The sequence below is a fragment of the Miscanthus floridulus genome, chromosome 3, assembly GCF_019320115.1.
Source record: "Miscanthus floridulus cultivar M001 chromosome 3, ASM1932011v1, whole genome shotgun sequence".
Taxonomy (NCBI): domain Eukaryota; kingdom Viridiplantae; phylum Streptophyta; class Magnoliopsida; order Poales; family Poaceae; genus Miscanthus; species Miscanthus floridulus.
In genome coordinates, this window is record NC_089582.1 from 97,566,878 (window position 1) to 97,587,546 (window position 20,669).

The window sequence follows — 20,669 nt, forward strand, 5'->3', positions numbered from 1 at the left end:
GACACTAGGTAAAGTATAAATTTTTTGGCTCCTGTACTTCAAAATTTTTCACCTCTCCGCACACCACATGTGGTACTCCATGCTTAAGTTTGGTGTATTTTTGAATTTATTTGCTATATTTAACTAATTAATTGCATTTCAAGCAATTTTTTGAATTAAGTTAAATTTAAACTGCAAGTGATTCAAATATTTGGAAAAAATGAGTATAAAATTGATATTCATGTTATTCAACCCAGTTTGGGAAACACGACCCCAGACGTATGGTTGAATGGTTTTTAAATTCTATAAAAACCAAAGGAAGTCCGAAAATCATGAAATTTGATAAGATGTCATGATATCATATGTGGAGGCTTTACCGAGTGTTATGACCATGACACTCGGCAAAGGCAGGGAGACTTTGCCGAGTGTCAACCGAAAGACCCTCGGCAAAGCCTCGCTTCCTTTGCCGAGTGCTACAAGTTAGACACTCGGCAAAGCCTTCCTACCTTTGCCGAGTGTCACAAATAGGCACTCAGCAAAGCGGCCACCTTTGCCGAGTGTAGTGCGAGTGACACTCGGCAAAGAGAGCGGGCTTTGCCGAGTGCCCCTGTGAGGCGCTCAGCAAAACGACCGTAACCGTCGACTGGCGCCGTTAGACAACTTTTCTTTGCCGAGTGGTTTACGGGCACTCAGCAAAGCCTTTGCCGAGTGTCCGACAAAAGACCCTCGGCAAAGAGGCATTTGCCGTCACCGGCTTTACCGAGTGATCTTTGCCGACGGTTACACTCGGCAAAGCCTTTGTCGAATATATATGGGGATTTGCCAAGTGTCACAAGCACTCGACAAAGAGCCTGAGTCGGGTAGTGCTACATGTGTTGTCACACGCGTGGATTTAGGAACGAGAACTTATACATGCATAAAACACACGGTCACGGTCCACGTACGTGCTTGGATTTCGCAACGAGACGATCACGGTCACGGTACGTGGATTTTGGGAATGAGACTTAGATGTAAAAAAAAAAAGCTCACGGCAGCTATGGATAATTAAATTATGTTATGTCTAAAGTTGCAAAATAAAAAAGATTTACTATATTCAATAGATCACACATGCATCAATTAGATCTAGAAAAAAGATTTTTATACCTAAAACTTTTTTTATGTATCATATTTCATAAAATTTAAAACTAATTAAATATATGTTTCACATATTACCTCTTAGAAAGTAATAGATGATTCTAACCATCCGATCTAATTAAATGAATGGCTCACAGTTATTTGAAGATACCGCAGCAAAACTTTTCTAAAATGGAACGTCGAGAACACAAAAAGACATCACTCCTATAAAGAATTTAAGCTATGCTTTTTGCGCGTCGTGTTTCTCACACAGCAGTGACTTTCAACTAAAAAAAGTCATAACTCCTAAACTAAACATCCTAATTAAATTCCGGTTACACAATCGGGTTTCTTGCAACAAATCCTTCAAAACAAGACCCCACATGAATGTATTTAGGTAAAATTTTATTAATGAACGTTTATTTTATGAAGATAGAATATTTTTTTTATTGAGCAGAGACGATGTTCTAAGTTTAGAGAATAATGTTCCGTCTTCCCAAGAAAAACGTTCTTGGTTTAGAAGAAAAATATTCTCGGTTTAGAAGAACAATAGTCTAGTTTTAGGTTCATGAAATTAGTATTATAATATACATAAAAATAAAAATAAATATATAACATAAATAAATAATAACAAAAATAAAAAACACGTAATAGAAAAAAATTTAAAAGAACATCATAGGGATACTTTTTAAACATCATAAAATATACTATAAAACATCACATGTGTACTAAGTGAACATCACTACATACACCATAGAATATCACTAAATATATTATAGAACATCGCATATATATTACGTGAACATCACTAGATACATTATAGAATATCACATGTGCACTAAGTGAACATCACTAAATACACCATAAAATATCACTAAATACATTATAGAACATCGCATATAGAACATCACTAGATACATCATAAAACATCACATGTGTGCTAAGTGAGCATCACTAAATACATCATATAACATCACTAAATATATTATAGAACATTGCATATATATTACGTGAACATCACTAGATACATCATAGAACATCACATGTGAACTAAGTGAACATCACTAAATACACCATAGAACATTACTAAATACATTATAGAATATCGCATACGTGAACATCATTAAATACATTATAAAACATCACAAGTATATTAAGTGAACATCACAAAAAAATATCATAGATGTGATGTAAAGTAAAATATAAAAATATAAATATAAAAAATCTATAGAAAACATAAAGACAAATAGAAAAAGAAAGAAAAACGAAAAAGAATAAAATATAAAAATAAAATAAAATAATTAATTATAGTAAAAACAAAAAATAAATAAAGATATAAAAGTTGAAAAGGAAAATAAAAAATCACATCAAAACGAAAAAAACAAAATAAAAAATAAATTGAAGAAAGGATAAAAAATAATAAGAAAAGGAAAGGAAAGAATAAAAGAAATAAAAGAAACATAAAAATATAAAAATGAAAAGAACAATAAAAATCACATAAAACAAAAAAGAAATAAAAATAAAAGATGAAGCATGAAAAGAAAAAGAGAAAGAAAAAGAAAGGAAAAGACGGCATGTTCGCTGGTTGGTTTCAGGGCTGGTTTAGCTTGGCTGGTGCTGGTTTATTGTGAGAGGAAAACACTGTTGGCGGGCTGGTTTGGGCTGGCTGAAATCAACAAGCGAACAGGTCGAGAAAAAGGAAAGAAATGAGAAAAATAAGAAAAGAAATGACGTACGTACCTGGTGCTTCCGGTGCGCAGTGACTCCCGCACGCCGTTCGGTAGACGGCTCCGGTCCAAATGTTTGGACCAGAAGATTTCCAGCAGATTTGGGAACGGGGCATCGTCCTCGGGCGCAACCCAAATTTCTTTGAACGATAATGATGTTGTGCAGGCGTCTGCCCCGTCCGGACGCCGCGCACTTGGGCCTGCGGCCCAATTAGAGCGAGCGTCGATCATCGCCCCTTCTGTGACCGTGCACATCAATTTCTTCCGAGCCCCGCTCATCATTTCCATCCACCACCGCGTGCCCCTAGCAGCTCGCTGCCGCGCCCGCCCTCGCGTGCGCTCCTTGACGGATGCTGCACGTCGCGCCCTGCTTGCTGCCGTCCCGCCTGCCCGGGCTCCCTACCGCCCTCCCACAGCGACCTCCCTCCCTCCCTCCTTAGTGAGCTCCCTCCCTCCCTTCCCCCTAAGCGACCTCCATTGTGACCCGGTTCCCGCTCCTCCCACCGGAGACGAGGACGACGGCGACGGCGACGGCTCCGACGAGATAGGTCACTATCTGAGCCCTCGTCCTCCTCCTCTAGATCTTAGCCCTCGTCCTCCTCGTCCTCCTCCTCTGGATCTGAGGGACGCGGTGGTGGTTGGGGTTCCGGTGAGCTCTGGGGTCCTATTCCCTCCTCCCTCCGGCGAGCTCTATTTCTCCGTGTTGCAATGGATGTTTGTTTTGGGATGTTGTAACAGATGTTTTTTGAATGTTGTAATAGATGTTTTTGGGATGTTGCAGTACTACTGCTTGAGATGTTACAGTACATAATTTTCGATGTTGCAGCACATAATTTTTGATGTTGTAGTACATGTTTTTTTAATATTGCAGTACATGTTTTTTTTATGTTGTAGTACATATTTTTCGATGTTGTAGTACATATTTTTCGTTGTTGCAGTAGATATTCTTTCGGTGTTACAGTGCATATTTTTCAATATTGCAATACATATGTTTTCGATGCTGTAGTATTTACAACATGATGTTGCATTACATAGTTTTTTCATATGTTTTGTAATGTTGCAGTTGAAGTGTTACATGCTCTTTTGGGACAGGGGCGCGGTGGGAACAGGGTGCGTCTGGGAACCGGAGACAGGAGCGTGTTGGGAAGCGGAGGAAGGGCGGGTTTGGTTTTCTATTCTGTTCCGTGCGGGGGCGGGCATGGTTCCGTGCGGGGGCAGGACGAGGTTCCATGAAGGACCGATTTCTGTTCCGTGCGGAAGACGAGCGTGGTTTTGTGCGGAGATCGGGACACTCGGATGGACCCGAGATGCGTCCAGACGCGCCCCTGAAGCGGGGCATCCGGGCGCTAGGCTAGTTTGGATGGAACCCTGGGCTAGTTGCCTGGGCTATTCATCTGCCTGGGAGTTGCCTGTATTCAGATGCAAGATTGCCTGGCCAGGCAAAGCTGAAATTCAGGCACCGTTTGGTTGATGGCCTGAAAATCAACCTCAGCCAATAGAAAGGTTAGGCGTTGTTTGTTTTTTTATTCTGCCTGGGTTACACTCAGCATTATTTGAAGTAATAAACTCATACGAGCTCTATTCATAATATTACACACAATGAGTTCTCAAGCTATATGCTAACAAATATTACAACTTAAGATTAGATAATAGTTCGTCGGTATACAAAAGCACATCAAGGCTATCCCAAGAGTCTGTCAGGTACCTCTCTGACTATCAACTTCGCCAACACCTAATTAGCATCTAGTCATACTGTACATATTGATTCCAAAAGGGTGCAGCAAAAACAAGACCCCATCAACCATAATCAAAAGATCATGTAGCTACAATCATCCATAATCAGGGACCACCAAGATCACCACCAGATAAATGGTTGAACACCCAACGCTCAAGGTATTCTTGACCCATATTGATAAGGAAGCTGCGATGAACTTGAAATTCTGGCTTGCAAAGGTGCATTCCTACTACAAGCCTATCATCCGGTGCTAATGCGATCTTCTTGAGCATATCCCATAGAGGACCATTAGGGTCTGGAGGAGGTGCAACCTGCACTGGTTTTCCAAGGTTCTGTTGGATACCACGCAAAAGTATTGGTTATCTCCACATCCATATCATCATCGGCATAGGCAGGAGATGGTTTTGTGTTGGACTTACTGACCCTACCAACCCGTGCAGCAGCAGGTACTGTATTAGACTTGCCAAACTTTTTAAATTTTCTCTTGTTAGGCTTCATGGACTTCACACTAGATGAAGAAACTTGAGTGCTAGCTGCAGCAAGAGCAGCCACCTCCTGACACTCATCACTATCAGACTGTAGTTTGTCTGAGTCTTCCCCATGTGCATCATTTATGTTATCATAGTTAGCCATATCATTCAACATGCCAAGTCTCTCTGTATCATCTTGGTCTGGATCAGCTGCAGTGGAAGGGTCTTGCATAAAAGAACCATCAGCTGGGCTGCCACTAAATAATTCTTGCAACTTGTCAAAGAACTGAATTGGTTTATACAGAATCCCACGGTCATTTGCCTACATAAAAAACAATAAGAATCATTTATGATAATGCATGTAAGATGACTACTTAGGCAGGAGATAATTACCGAGAGTTCGTTCAAAGTAAACTTGGAGAGAGTCACCATCTTGGTGTCATAATCCCAGCCACCGCCACTCTCATTCATATGCTTAGCCACAAGTCCCCAAGTATCCTTATGCCACCTCTAGTGGCGATGAACTTGCTCCACAGTATAGGTAAGGCTAGGCAAAAATAACCGAGAACCGAGAACCGAACTGAAAGAACCAGAACCGAAACCAAAAGAACCAGAACAAAAAAATTTGGTTAGCTGTTCGGTTCTCAGTTCTCAGGAACCGAATTAACTGATCAAATTTCGGTTCCTGGGCTCAGTTAACCGAAATAACCGAAGGAACCGAAATTCACAAACAAGCCCAATAAACCTTACAACCTAGGCCTAATACCAACTTAACCCTAAATATAAAAGGTGGATGACACCCCCTCACAGCCTCACACCCTCACATTTTTTAAAATCTCAGCATTTTGCTTTTTTTAAAATCTTTTTTTTCTATTCTTTTTTTTTGCTGCTTGTGTAAATCCTCGGTTAGTTCGGTCGGAACCGGAACCGAACCGAACTAACCGAAACCGATTTTGCTCGGTTCCAAGATTTGCGAAGAACCGATCGATTCCTATTTGTAGAGAACCGAATTTGTGTCATAAACCGAAGAACCGAACCAAAACCGATCGGTTAACCGAACGCCCAGGCCTAAGTATAGGTAGTGCCATATTTAGAGTTCACTGCAGATGTACAAGCTGGGTGATGCATCTTCTTGAAAAAAGTTTTTGGAGGCATCGCCAACTTCTTCTCAATTAATGTACCAATCAAGGAGAAATTTAGATATAGCTGGAGGCCAATTCTCAAAGTATTATACCAAAGTTCTTCATCATATATGATGTCATTAGGACCGTTGTCAAGGATCCAATTGTGTAACACATAGCATGCTATCACAATCTTCACCTGTATGCTAAAGGGAAAACATGGTTTGTTTGCAAGAACTTTAAATCGATTCTTTAATGTCCCAAATGCTCGCTCAACAGTTGTAAGAAAGAGAGGAATGCCGAAGATTAAACAACTCTTGTGGTGTTTCTGGATATCTCCCACCCCCATACTCCTTCAAGTGATAGCGAACACCTCTATAAGGTGGCAATATACCCGGTCTCATTGCATACCCCGCATTAGCTAAGTAATATTTTCCTACAACACACAAGATGACTACTTTATTGCCTCATCAAAACTTAGTGTATGCCTTAAATCATTTGGACAAATATGCTAACCTTCAGGCAATGGAATTCCATTTGATCTTTTAAGGGCAGCCCTTAGAACTACGGAGTCATGTGCTAAGCCCTCCCATCCAGCAAGCACATATGTAACCTTTACGGCCTCTAAACCTGTTAACTATATTTTCAGGGACAAATGCGGGGATATGAGTGTCATCAATTGCCCCAATACAGTCCTATATTGCAAGGAATTTTTATTAGTGTAATAAACTAGCCATCAAAAATAAAATATTAAGAATTGTATCTTTTGCAGTATACCTTAAAATAAGGGTAGAACCGTCCAGGGCTACTGGTTATCTTTGAATGGGTACAGACCTAAGTTTTATCATATCTTTGGCAAGGGAACATAAAGCCATCAAGACCTCACTGAAATACTGGCTTACGGCCTCGCCGGATCTCTTGAAATATAAGACAATCATACAATTTCTCAAATTGTGGCCAACTGTATGCAGAAATATAGCTAATTGTTCTCCAACCGAGACGTGTATAGTATCCCTAAGTAGACCGGAATCACACAAACGGGAGGAAAGTTTTCAGAACACAGCTTTCCTCATCTGAAGTTGACGGATGCAGAGCGAAGACGCCGACGTCGCCGCCATTGGATAATGGCAATGACAATAGATAGGACACTTAACATGCGAGCTCTTTGCTAGATAACATAATCGGAAATGTGGTCTTTATCCATCTAAGCATCATATGAGAAAATGTAAGAAACAAGCAGGTTGGTAGTTCAGATTAGATATACATGCATGTCGTCATTTTCTAAAGCAACCTGTACAAAGTTACTACTTTAATAAATATACATTTTGCCACTCACTTTCTAATCCTCCAGATAAAAGTGTACTAGCTAGCACCATTGGATGTCAGTACTCACATGCTAAAAAATCTACTCTCCAATACTATAAGAAAATCAATATGCTTATCACAGAGAAATGTACTGGGAGAGGAGAAAAATGATCTATGTACGCACAAGCTAAACAAATGGAGTCTCACGTGCTACAAGAAAATCGATCTGATTAGCATAGGGAAAAATGCATTTGTATACCTCAACCTAGAAAAAACTGCAGCCATCATTTGGACATAAACAAGAATGATAGATCAAGCAAATCAAGAAAATAGAAACAGATTTTGCTGACTTTTCTGAACCAGATCTCAGATCAATACTTCTTGAAGTCAATGAAGAATGAAGAGAGGAAATAATAGAGCAAACCACCAGATCCACATCCTAGAAGATCACCCTGCAACATCCTTCATCGCCATAGAGTCCAATATGTGATTTCCCCACTTCTGAAGAAACACCAATGAGAGAGGAAGGGGGAGGGAGGGGAGAGGAAAGGGAAAAAGTGAGGAGGGGATAAGGCAACCGAGGTTTACGCAGTCATTAAAGCCAGACAGCTCGGCTGAACTCTCAGACGGTCGATTTTCTACACCTGGCATCTAGCACCCGGCACCTGCGCCAGGCATCCGCGTCAGGCAAGTACATCCAGGGCTCAAACCAAACAATGTCGAGGCAACCTACAGCAAGGGCCCAGTCTAGGTAATTTTAGCCAGGCCTGTATCCAAACGAGCCCTGCTGCGCCGTTCTTTGAAACAAATCCTTATGCCAGCCTATCAGCCCCCCTCCGGCCCAACAACAAAGCCCCTCAGCCTGAGTGGCCCTGCGGCCGCCCCGCGTCTCGGCGACCGGCGACCCCGATGCACGGAGAGGACTGAGGAGGGAGTCCGGAGGCCGGAGCGGAGCCCCTCGTGGCCTCGCCGGGTCTTCTTCCCCTCCGCTCCGGGTCTCTACGACCGCGACGGCGCGGCCAGCAGAGCCACGGCGCGTCGTCGTCGGCGGAGGCTGGAGCTTAGCCGCAGCCCGGAGGCGCCCCTCGCGGCCTTGCCGTCTCCCCACCTCACACTCTCCTCTTTGGACTCTGGCTCTCCGCGCCCGCGCTCATCAGCAGCAGGCGACCAGCGGCACTGCTGCTGAGCCACGGCACGTCGGCGGGGCTGGCCGCCCAGTCCCCAGACCCCTGCTGCAAGTGTACCGTGCACAGCACAGGAAAGGTGAGATGTAGCATGTGTCTATTTGTTGCCTTGTTGGATTTCAGTTTTCAGATATTCAACGAATGTCATTGACTAGTTCCTAATAAATGCATTTCAATTTGAAATATTTCATACTGTAGGGGGCATAGGAGCTTCCGATATGAAATATTGAGTGGGATTTGTTTGCATCGGTTGAAGATAAAAGAAAATTCTAAAGCGCTTTCAAGGCTTAAGAAATCGTATGATAAATTTGTCTCGCGATGGCATGAGGAATGAATGGTGCGTATTGTATTCGTTCATCTCAATTCGTAATGCTATTTTGTTTTGTGAAGAACTATAACATTGTATTCTTATGTAGAACTATAACATTTCTATCTAAAATGGTATATGTTTTGCTTGAGCACTTTGAATTGATATCATCAATTGTGCTCTTTGTTATATCTATTAATGTACGGCTAGTAAGATTTTTAGCCTTAAATTATTTAGCCCCCTCCTTGTCCCGTTTCTGTATTTATTAGAAACTCGATCCACAATGCCGGTACTTAAATGCTGTTCGTGCATAATTCTCTTGACAGCATATTAGAAGGCGATGAGCCCATGAATCACATAAAACTAAATATTTGAAACTAATCGTACGTATTAGCTTCACACTCAGCTGGTGCGAGCTGGTAAATTAGAAATCTAGATTAGGAGTATATTTAATCAAACAGTAGCGTATATGACATCAGAAGCACAGGTACATTGCACATATGTTCTATATTACAATAATAAAGCAATGAGCGACATAGAGGTGCATGCAAATTATGACGGCAGACAAAGCTCATATATACACCCCACTATATATAAACAAATCTATTAGACAAGCAGTTTCACACAGGGCATGCAAGGTTGCTAGACATACTGAAAGCAAGCACACATATATATTGCTGCAATCTCCTCTGTCCTAGAGTAGCTCTTGATACCTTCACCACGTACCGAATAACATGGATGTCTTAATCTGAGGTAGCTCTTGATGACGAAGCGCTCGTGGACGAAGGTGAAAGCTGGAGGCAGGCTGGGCTTGTATACACTGCAGTGGTGGTGCGCACCATCACCTTGGTCGTCCCAGAGTACCTTCGCCCACCAGGCCTGCTCCCCACTCACCTTCACGGCCTTGTCTGGTTGTTGGTGGAGGCGAGGGAGACGACGCAAGCTCCAGCACCCACGGACCTGGAACTCCTCCCACTTGGGCGCGGTGAGGATGGCGTCGCCAACGTAGAGATGCTCCAGCAGTGGCAACTCCTGGAGGCGTATCTTTTGGAGGCAAGGGAGCTGGTAAGGACGAGGAGAAGAATGATGGCCATTGTTGTAAAATATTGCCTTTAGGTTGTAGCAGAAGAGGATGTCGAGCATTACGAGGCTTGGCAGCTCAGTTACTTGGCATGAAGCCCTCCAACCTTGGGCAGTGCTCCAGACGGACATGCTTGAGTGCACGGAAGGTGGCACCACTGCCAGATGGTCTGTAGAAATGGGTGAGACTTTTGAGATAGGAGACCCATGCATTCTTCAGATTGTTCCCTAGATATGTCCCCACCTCAAATACATGCACCATGCGTTGGCACCGCCTGAGCTTGCATTCTTCTAGATCATCCAAATTACTCAGATGACCGCTGAGGCTGGTGGCATGGGTATCATCCATCGTACATACCGACTTGGTGACCTCTAGAACATGGGTTAGACCGGTGGGATACCGATCTACTGCTGAGATCTCCACATGACGCTCGGTCACCCGGAAGGGAAGCATGTCATCCATTGACACCATAGAGACTCCCTCTGTTAGATAGCTATGTTTTACATAGGTTGAGACAGATACCTGAAGCATGTTGCTGGTCACCATGTCATCTTCATCATTGATCTTCCTGATTTTGGCCTTACATGATTTAACTTGAATGTAGAAAGCCTTCAAAAGTTGTCCACTCCTCACTAAATTCCTAGTGTTTTCGTTGAAGCTATAAAACAATCTGGAATCGTTGGTGCTCACCATCTGAGCAACTTGTGGACTAGAATGAACTCCTTCTCCCTCCAAGCTCTGATCCAAGCAAAACATATCTGGGAGTCGTTTCAGATCATGCCAAGGAAAGCGCCTTAGAGCAGCAACACCTATGAGAAGCAATCGTCCAAGCCAGGGTAGATTAGGGATGTCGGCTGGGAGCTCGTTGATACCAGTAGCAGAAAGATCAAGGTCCTCTAAAGTATTAAGCTTCTTGAGAGTGTCCACAGACTCCAGATTTCTACATCCATTCAAGGACAATCTCCTTATATAGGGTGCGCTAACCAATAAGAATGATCTTAGGGTAGGATGCCCTTCTAGTTTTAGCTCTTTCTCAGTTTCGAACCCCCCATTGTTAATTAGCTCAAGTGAACGGAGCTTCTTCATTTTGTTAAATATCTCCCAGTAATGGAAAGATTTTATCCGAGTCCTTGGGAGCTTGAGTGTTGTTAGACTAGACAATGTAGCAATGGAGGGTGGCAAGTCCACAAGGTTGAAGCAACCGACAAGCAGGAGCTCTTGTAGACTAGGCATGTTATGGAAGAAGTCACTATCAAAAGTTTCTACATTTGAGTAGGAGAGATCTAGGTAGAGCAAGTTAATCCTATTGTTGCTATTTTTTCCAGGGATTGTTCTTTTGGTACTTGGAAAGCTGAATGGATTTGTGAGTTTATGGCATCCCTTGAGGAAAAGCAATTGGAGTTTTTGTAGATAGCAGACTGAAGGAGGGAGTGATTCTACTTCAGTATATGAGAGATCAAGAACATGAAGATCAAGGAACTTGGGCAACAACAATTGATCAAGCTTTGCAAAAAAGCTTGGTGAGCAACGCCTTCCAATAAGTGTGGTTGGGCCCGTAGGCCCGTGGCTCAACCATTCTCTACTTATTTGCCATCCTCGGTCATCCACATGTGAGATCTACCTCATGTGCTCCAACCTAGGATGATGATGGTCATCCCAAAGTTCATCTATAGCCAGCTGCTCTGCAATGAGGCCGTGATATGCTAAGAAGTGTGCAGCTGTCTTCGTGGCATCATCAGTTTTAATAGCTTTAGAAGAAAAGGGTAGCTGTAGCAATGAGTACTCCTGAAATGTCTCAAGGATGACATTTCCAACTTGATATACATTGTCATCATTGTATTTGCCATGGTAGTTGTCTGTCACCTCCCCTATTCTTTCTCGGACAGTTCCTTTGGTGGCAAGTAGGATGCCGTGGGAGGCCCATTGCCATATCAGCTCATACTTATCTGAGGTAATATCTTTTTCCAGTGCATCAGGAATCCTAAGCCCGTGGTACACAGCAGATTGCACTTCAGATAGCACAGCAGCAGTTTGATACCTTTTACTGAGTTGACTCCTGAGAAATTGCAGAATGGACGTTTTTTTTAGAAAAAAGTGTGTGTTAGGGGGAGAAGAAGCTTGAAAGTAAAAGAGTTGAACGAGTGCAATTTTGCAAGCGAGGGAAGAGGGAAGCTGGTTACTTGTCCACTATACTAGGATCTTCCAGCACTTCCTGGATGTACTTCTTGTGGTAGTGCTGCAAGAAACTCTTCATTTCTCTGGAGTCATTACGTTTGACCCTTCCCCTAAGTGTGGAGTCGCTATCCCTCTCAAGCCTTCGTTGGAGTGCAGTTAGGAACTTGCTGACACCACGACCCTCGTGGGATGGGTCAAGGCAATGAGCCTTCTCGAAGGCATAGAAGCGGCCTGATGATAGTATCAAGTACTCCCTCCGTTCCAATAAATTATAAGTCGCTTTGATTTTTTTTGATACATAAATTTTACTATGTACCTAGACATACGTTATATCTAGATACATAATAAAATTAATGTATAAAAAAAAGTCAAAGCGGCTTATAATTTGGAACATATAGGGAGCACACATTTGTGAAGAAATAAGTCAATTATTACTACAGGGACAGGAGGGAATAAAACAAATTTGGAGACCAGGCCGGCTGACTTACAGAGGAAGGCGACATGTGGGTTGATGGCCTCCACCTCATTGGCAGCACGCAGGATGGGGGCAACCTTCAACGGCCGAGGAGGAGGTGATGACTGCATCATCATCACTATCCAAGGATGCATCATCATCACTATCCAAGGATCCATAATCATCACTATCCAAGGGTGCATCATCATCACTATCCAAGAGCGAGGATGTCACGTCTACAGCGGTCAATCGCCGGCGGCCAAGGGGCATGACAGAGGATGGCACGACGACCCGCTTCTCTAGCTTGTTCAAGGACTTCTCGCCGATGCCACCAGCAAAGGGAGGATTGAGCAGTATTACAACATAGTGGAAGCACCAAAGGGACACAAGGTGCCAATGCTGCTCGTCTTTGTCGGCGATCACATTAGATATGTACTTAGCTGCTTGATGTAGTGAGTAGACAGCAAGGATCAATATATCATCCCCAGTAAAGGATTGGACGACACACTCGTTATCTGATGATTTGCTATCGTCATAGACATCTTCGGAGGTGGTGGACATGATCCAGAAAGAGCCTTCCCACGCAGGAGGTGGAAGTCCTACCTCCTGTGTTAAAGCATCAGTGTTGATTGGCTCGTCTATGTTCTGAACCACAAGCATGTACCTCTTCCCCAACAGCTTTTGAAGAACGTGAGGAACCATTGACCTTGACAAGTTGTGTAGTGAGTCTGAGCAATCCATCATCCCGTACGTATAGTACTGCAACTCATAATCTTCTTCCTTGAGTCTGCTGTAATAATATTCTTGGTTGAGAGCGAGCAGACCGAGCTGCTCTGCCACTTTGATGGCCAGTCTCATTAATGTTGACCCAATTTTAAGGATAAAATGGGGTGCAAAACTTTATGTGCGTCCAGGGATCAGTCACACACATAAGCCGATAAATTATGAATAGTATCATCTCCAATGTTTATTACATCACGAATAAAACAGAGTTATTACATAATTATAGCAAAGGTAATAAAAAGATCTCTCGTGGAAGCTCCATTTCACAGGGACGTCAACTGGTTGACCACAAGTCTAGTAGTTCTCAGGGAAATCATCATCCCCAAAGTCATCTGTTACCCATCCGGGATTTTTATCCAAATAATAAAAATAAACAAGCATAAGTACATGTTGTACTCAACAAGTATAACACGGGGTTCATGAGGCTCAAAAGGCTAGACACAGGTTTAACAGCGTTCAGCTTTTAGTTGTCACAATTTTAGCTTATGAGTAGCATCAAGTTGTTTCAGTTCCCATTGCAAAACACATGATCAAATGTAAACATGAGTAATGAATAGCATAAACAGGTAATACTTAGTGATCATCTATTCCATAAGGGTTCTAAGGCCGCTCGTGACCGTGAGCACGGCTGATATACCAGTTTTACACTCTGCAGAGGTTGTACACTTTCACTGTGAGTCGTGATACTCATATGCCCGGGTTTATAACTCCCAAAACACTTCTAAGGTGAGCAGGCAGGGTCACTATGAAGCCTTTCAAAGGTTCGTCTAACAAGTTATGACCATTAGATTCACTCGGCAAACAGATGTAGAGCCCTCCTTCCCGATGGCACATTAACACGCATCCTATACACATAGAGATAGAGGCCGCTCTATACCCGATTCGTCAAGCCATTCTTACGCCAATGAAGGTAACCACTAACAAGCTAGAAAAGGTCCTCATACTGAGCTAAAGCCAGAGCCATATAGTCCTCACAGCTGTACTGTAAGTCTTGGATGATCACTTATAGATAAGTCCTTAGGGAGAGGAATCTGAAGTATTTAGAAAGTAGCTAAACACCCCAGCCCCCTGTCTCTATGTTGCTAAAAAGTCACGTTTTAATGTTCATTGCATATACCATTAGTCAAGTTATAAGATCATGGTTTAATTGAGCACTAGCAAAGCTACCCAAATGCATAACCCATAGGTGATAAGGTAGTAGTTCAATTCTAGGAAATCCATATCAAGATGACACATGCAACATGAATTTAATGAATTAAAGTGAATAGGAAACAAGGATGATCCCATGCTATACTTGCCTTGAGCAACATACTCCTGCTGGTCCTGCTCGTCAAAGTCCTACCCTTGACCTCCCGAGAACTGCTCACCGTCTTTACTCGATAACCACAGCAACATACAAGCATCCAGGAGCAATCATGCAAAGCAAACAAGGCTACAAATTAGAACAGTACACCAACAGCAAAGAATCAAGATGAAAAGTTTGGAAAATGAATCTACGTCTCGCTACGAACACGCAGGCGCGAAGATCACAAAAATCGGATCTAAAACAGAGAAGTTATGAATTATATAAGATTTTCTATAGGCAAATAATAGATTAGATCTAAGCTCGAATTATAAAAGTTGGAAAACTACTTTACAGTAGCATAAACATGTAGATTACTTCATTACGAACCTAATGCAACTTGAACGGATCAAATCGGAGTTAAAACGAAGATTTTACGGCTAAAACAAGTTGAATGGCAAATCTGTAAATAACTGAAAATGTATTTCAACATAACCGAACCAAAGTACGCTTTTAAAAAGAGAAAACGAAATCTGTAAACGCGCTTTGGACTGCGGGTTGAATCAGCAATAATTATAAGGGCGTATCTGCAAAGTCGGCAACGAAAGGATATCTTTCAATCTGAGCCCTTGGATTAGAAATCGACGGCTGAAAACTGATCTGGCGGAAACAAAGAAAAAGAAAAAGAAGCACACCCTCGAGGGCCCAGAGGCCCTGGGCTCTTTGATGATATGCTTAAGAAACCCTGCCCTTACCACCAGGGCCTGGTGAAGCACACCCTCGAGGAGTGCACCATGCTTTGACGTTACTACGCCAAGCTCAGGCTCCCCGACGATGATGCCAAGAGGAGGGGCGCCGGCGACAGGGACGACGACAAGGACGACGGGTTCCTCGAGGTGCACAACACCTTCATGATCTTCGGCGGGCCTTTAGCGTGCCTCACGGCGCGCCAGCGAAAAAGGGAACACCGAGAGGTCTTCTCGGTTAAGGTGTCCACTCCTTGGTACCTCAATTGGTCTCGAGAGGCGATCACCTTTGATTAGGACGACCACCCCAATTATGTTCCAAACCCCGGGCAGTACCCACTTGTTGTCGACCCCATCATCGGCAACACCCGGCTCACTAAGGTGTTGATGGACGGAGGTAGCGACCTCAACATCCTCTATGCCAACACCCTAGAGCTCCTTGAGCTCAACCAGTCACAGCTCTGTGGCGATGCCGCGCCTTTCCATGGCATCATGTCGGGGAAACGCACGTGACCCCTCGAGCGCATCGACCTACCCGTCTGCTTCGGTACTCCCTCCAACTACAGCAAGGAGGTCCTCACCTTTGAGGTGGTTGGGTTCAAGGGAACGTACCACGCCATCCTGGGGCGGCCGTGCTACGCCAAGTTCATGGTAGTCCCCAACTACACCTACCTCAAGCTCAAGATGCCAGGCCCCAATGGCGTCATCACTGTCGAGTCCATGTACGAGCATGCATACGACTGCGATGTCGAATGCATCAAGTACGTTGAGGCTCTCGTGGAGGCCGAGACCCTCATCGTCAACCTCGACTGACTTGGCAGCGAGGCGCCCGATTCCAAGTGCCGTGCTGGGACTTTCGAGCCCATGGAGGCCGTCAAGCTCATCTCGGTCGACCCCAACGGCCCTGATGACCGGGCACTGAGGATCAGCGCCACCCTCGACATCAAATAGGAGGTTGTGCTCATCGACTTTCTTCACGCGAATGTCGATGTATTCGCGTGGAGTCCCTCGGACATGCTGGGCATACCGATGGAGGTCGCCGAGCACGCCTTGGACATCCGGACATGCCAGTACTACGCACGGTAGACGCATCTCCCGGCCTAAGCCCTCCAAACCAGCCCCATCACATGGTCGTTCGCCGTGTGGGGGCTCGACATGGTTGGTCCTCTACAGAAGGCCCCCAGGGGCTACACCCATCTGCTGGTAGCGATCGATAAGTTCTCCAAGTTGATCGAGGCTCATCCGATCAACCGAATCAAATTCAAGCATGCGGTGCTATTCTTCACTGATATCATCCATAGGTTCGGGGTCCCGAACACCATCATCACCGACAACGGGACAAAATTCACCAGCCACAAGTTCCTGATGTTCTACGATGACCACCACATTCATGTGGCCTGGTTGGCCGTGGGACATCCTAGGACAAACGACCAAGTGGAGCGTGCCAACGGAATGATCCTACAGGGCCTCAAGCCAAGAATATACAACCGGTTGAAGAAATTTGGCAAGAAATGGCTTGCCAAACTCCCGTTGGTCATCTAGAGCCTGAGAACACCCCGAGCCGAGCCACGGGGTTCACGCCGTTCTTCCTGGTCTATGGAGCCGAGGCCATCCTCCCCACTGACCTAGAGTATGGCTCCCCGATACTACAGGCCTACAACGAGCAAAGCAGCCACACTGCTCGTGAAGACGCCCTTGACCAACTAGAGGAAGCCCGAGACGTTGCGCTACTATATTCGGCCAAGTACTAGCAAGCCCTACGATGCTATCAAGCCCGACACATTCGAAGCTGAGACCTAAAGGTGGGCGACCTGGTGCTGAGATTGAGGCAGAACAACAAGGGCCGCCATAAGCTGACCCACCATGGGAAGGGCCATACATCGTCGCCCAAGTGCTGAAGCCCGGGACCTACAAGCTAGCCAACAAGAAGGGTGAAATCCTCACCAACGCTTGGAACATAGAACAGCTACGTCGCTTTTACCCTTAAATTTCCAAGCATTGTATACATTGTTTCTCGAAATACAATAAAGAAGCGTTCTTTAGTTGTTCTAATTTTTCGAGAAACCCCCCGAGCCCATCGTGGGCCTCGGCATTACGATAACACCATAAGGGAGACTCAACTCTGCCTCTGCAGAGGTGCCCACTACGGGGCTCGAACGAGACATAGCTCTGCCTCTGTAGAACCGAGCCTCCCTCGGGGGCTAGAAGGGGGACTCCGCCCTAAGTCCCACGCACCATTTTTAGTCGTTTTTCAAAAAAATTTCTATGCCAAACTCTCTAGCGTGCTCTAACAAATCGATTGTAAAAAACCTACGGACCGAAAGACTGTCTCAAGGCCAAAAGGCCGGCCGAGTTGCGAGATGGCCTACGCCTCCGGGCTACAGCACTCCCTCACCACCTTTTGCCCGAGGGGCAGCTTAGGCTCCAAGGAAGTTTTTTGCAAGAGACATGTTCAGAGACGAGACAGAGGGCAGAGGCTCGGAAATACCATAAAAAATGATTAGAAAGCATAGGCGCATAAGTACTTTAAAAAAGGCCCCGACGGCCACAAACGTCACGGTACGATAATAATCCTAATTTATTTACATGGCCCCTTTGGCCCAGGTCAAGGCTCAGGGTCTCCAGCATCGGCGAACGGCGTGGGAGGAACCACCTCCTCTTTGAATAGCTTGGCCAGCGCCGTGTCGGGGCCCTCAGCCGCCTCCATCAGCTTCGCGACCTCCTCATTGGCCTCCTTGGCATCCTCGGCTAGGATGTAGCCGTCGCTGATGGCCTCAAGGTCGACGCCGGCGTAGTGCGAGGAGACGACGGCTAGGGCGCACTTGACGCCTGTGTGCAGCGCCCCTTGGAGTCGCTCGCGCACTTGGCCGCTCAACACGATCAAGCGGCTCCTAAGGGAGCTGCCCAACTCGACCCCCTCAACCTCTAGGACCTCACAGACGGTACGGGCAGCACTCTGTAGCGTGTTGTGCTCCCCGATCTTGGCCTCGAGCACCACCTGCACTGCGATAGAGGCCTCAGCTGTTCGGGAGACCTCCTTCTCCAACCTTGCGCCAAAACAAGCAGGATGGGGTTAAGCGCAAAAGAAAATAAGACAAACAGGGGTGAAGCCCTACGGGACTCACCCTCGTCTTTCTCTTTCCAGCGCTGGATCTCGACCTAAGAGGCCTCAGCTTTCTCTTTCTAGCACTGGACCTCGACCCGAGAGGCCTCGGTCGCCCTAGAAGCCTCTTTCTCCAGCTCTGCATCACAACAGGGAGTTAGGGGTCGAACATAAGAAAAACAAATAAAACAAGGGGAACAAGACTCACCCTCGACCTTTTCCTTCTAGACCAAAGCCTTGGTCTAGGAGGCCTCGGCCACTTTGAGGGCCTCTGCGAGGGCGCCTTTCATCAGCAGGTGCGCACCCTGCTCCGCCCCCAGCTGTCCAGCAAAGGCCTTGGCAGAGGCCGGCGCTTCTTTAGCCCGAGACCTGAAGGTGTCCCGATCACCGGCCACCCGGGTCAGCTCCTTCTCCAACTCCTTGATCCGTGCCGCCAAAGGGGCGGCCTGCTCCCGAGCCGTGGCCCCCTCGGCCTTCATATCAACACAGCAAAGGCGGAGGTCCTCCACCTCCACGCTTCACGCCGACAGAAGCTCGTTGGCATTGGTGAGCAGGTCCTTCTACTGTCGACGCTGGTCCTATGCATCCCTCTCCTGCTAGAGGAACAACGACTTCCTGAGGGACCGGGCCTTGAGCTCCTGATAGGCAAAACGGACATCAAGCGCTGTGAGAAAACTTAGCAAAAAGACGACACCACACAAGAAAAAGAAGGCGCATACCTGGGCGACCTCGGGTAGATCATCGGCCACGACGGACAGCGCTATCCGCAGCGACCGCTTCGCCAGACGGCGGTATTGCTCGAAGGTGTCCTAGCGCCCCCCTCGGCCACATCCTCGAGGGCGAATAGAGGCTCCCCCTCAGGGTTGTCTTGGCTCCGCCACAAGACACACGGGTGCTCCCACCCATGGGGCTCGGGTTGTACCCACACGAGGGCTGAGCTTCCCTCGCTAGAGGTTGGAGCTGGCTGCTCCACGGTACTGGCCAGTTCGGCATCTGCCACCCCCTTCCCCCGGGAAGTATCATCGGAGGAGATCAGATGGACCTCCACTTCCTGGGCACTCTCCTGCGACGGCGGTGGGCCTTGGACCAGGGGCAGTACTGAGGCTGGTCCTGCCTCCGTCTCCGCTTCCTGGGCCACCGGCTCCGCCGTGCCCACGCCGGCCTCCGTCGCCTTAGCCTCAGTGGTCCCGGGGGCTCCAGCCTCCACCACCTCAGCCTTGGTGGTCTCGGTGGCTCCAGCCTCCGCCACCCTGGCCTCGGTAGTCCTAGATGCCCCATCCTCCGTCGCCTCAGCCTCGGAGGTCTTGGGGGCCTCGGCCTCAGCCTCGGTGGCCTCAGGGACTGAGGGCGCCTCGGCCCCATCTGGCTCGCAGGCCTTGGCCTCGCGGGGCGTAGGCGCTTCCTCCCCCGCTTGCGTCGGGGCCACCTCGGCGACCTCTCCTTGGGTTACCGGCTCCTTTGGGTTGGCCCTCGTCGACGTCGCACCACATTGTATGGCGGCTTGCGCCTCCACCACCCATTGGACGGTGGAGCTGGTGCTCACCTTGAGCGCCTTACGTGGCGCTACGGCGGGCACTTCTGCCTGACGCTTACGGCCAAAGGCAAAACACTGACAAGGTCAGCATACGACAAAGGAACGAATGGGAGATGCTGCCTACTCTACCAAAAAAACACTCACCTCGAATGGGGACACGACCGCTTCGGCACTGCGTCGGCATGGCCTCTGCGTCCGTCAGTGTCGGCCAGCCCTCGCCAGACTCCGGCGCCCCCTCGACCCTCTGCAGGGGTAGTTGCATTGCCCCCACTACCGCCAGCTTCACCTCAGCCGTCGAGCCCACCGGGCTGATGACGCGCTTCCCTAACGCACGTGCCTCAGGCGTGTCGGCCTCGGCCTCGGGGCGGGCGATCACTAGCTCCGAGGCGCCCTCCCCTCCTCCTCCTGGGAACACCGGGCCGCTCACCGACGCCCCGAGCGCCGTCCCCCTGATGTCAGGGAGATGGTCCAGGGGACCTCGCCCCACCTCGCTCTCATCATCGTTGCCCGAAGAGTCCGTTGACAGTGACGGCGATGGAGACGCCTCCACTGGGAGACCATCCTGTCTCT

General features: G+C 46.7%; 1 long non-coding RNA gene and 1 pseudogene across 4 annotated transcripts in view; one reads left to right on the forward strand and one right to left on the reverse strand.

The window, feature by feature from the left end:
- Positions 1-4,658: 4,658 nt before the first annotated feature.
- LOC136544094 (uncharacterized) lies at positions 4,659-7,263 on the reverse strand (annotated as a pseudogene).
- Positions 7,264-8,291: 1,028 nt separating this feature from the next.
- LOC136546219 (uncharacterized) overlaps positions 8,292-20,669 on the forward strand; it is a 35,018-nt gene continuing 22,640 nt past the window's right edge. The window contains exons 1-4 of one of the 4 annotated variants that reach the window (XR_010781306.1): positions 8,292-8,713; positions 8,833-8,971; positions 9,699-10,006; positions 11,348-12,055. This is a non-coding gene — a long non-coding RNA (uncharacterized lncRNA). Of the gene's footprint in view, positions 8,714-8,832; positions 8,972-9,698; positions 10,007-11,347; positions 12,056-12,637; positions 13,331-20,669 lie in introns of those variants that run through there. The other 3 variants (XR_010781308.1, XR_010781307.1, XR_010781305.1) reach the window with 3 other exon arrangements.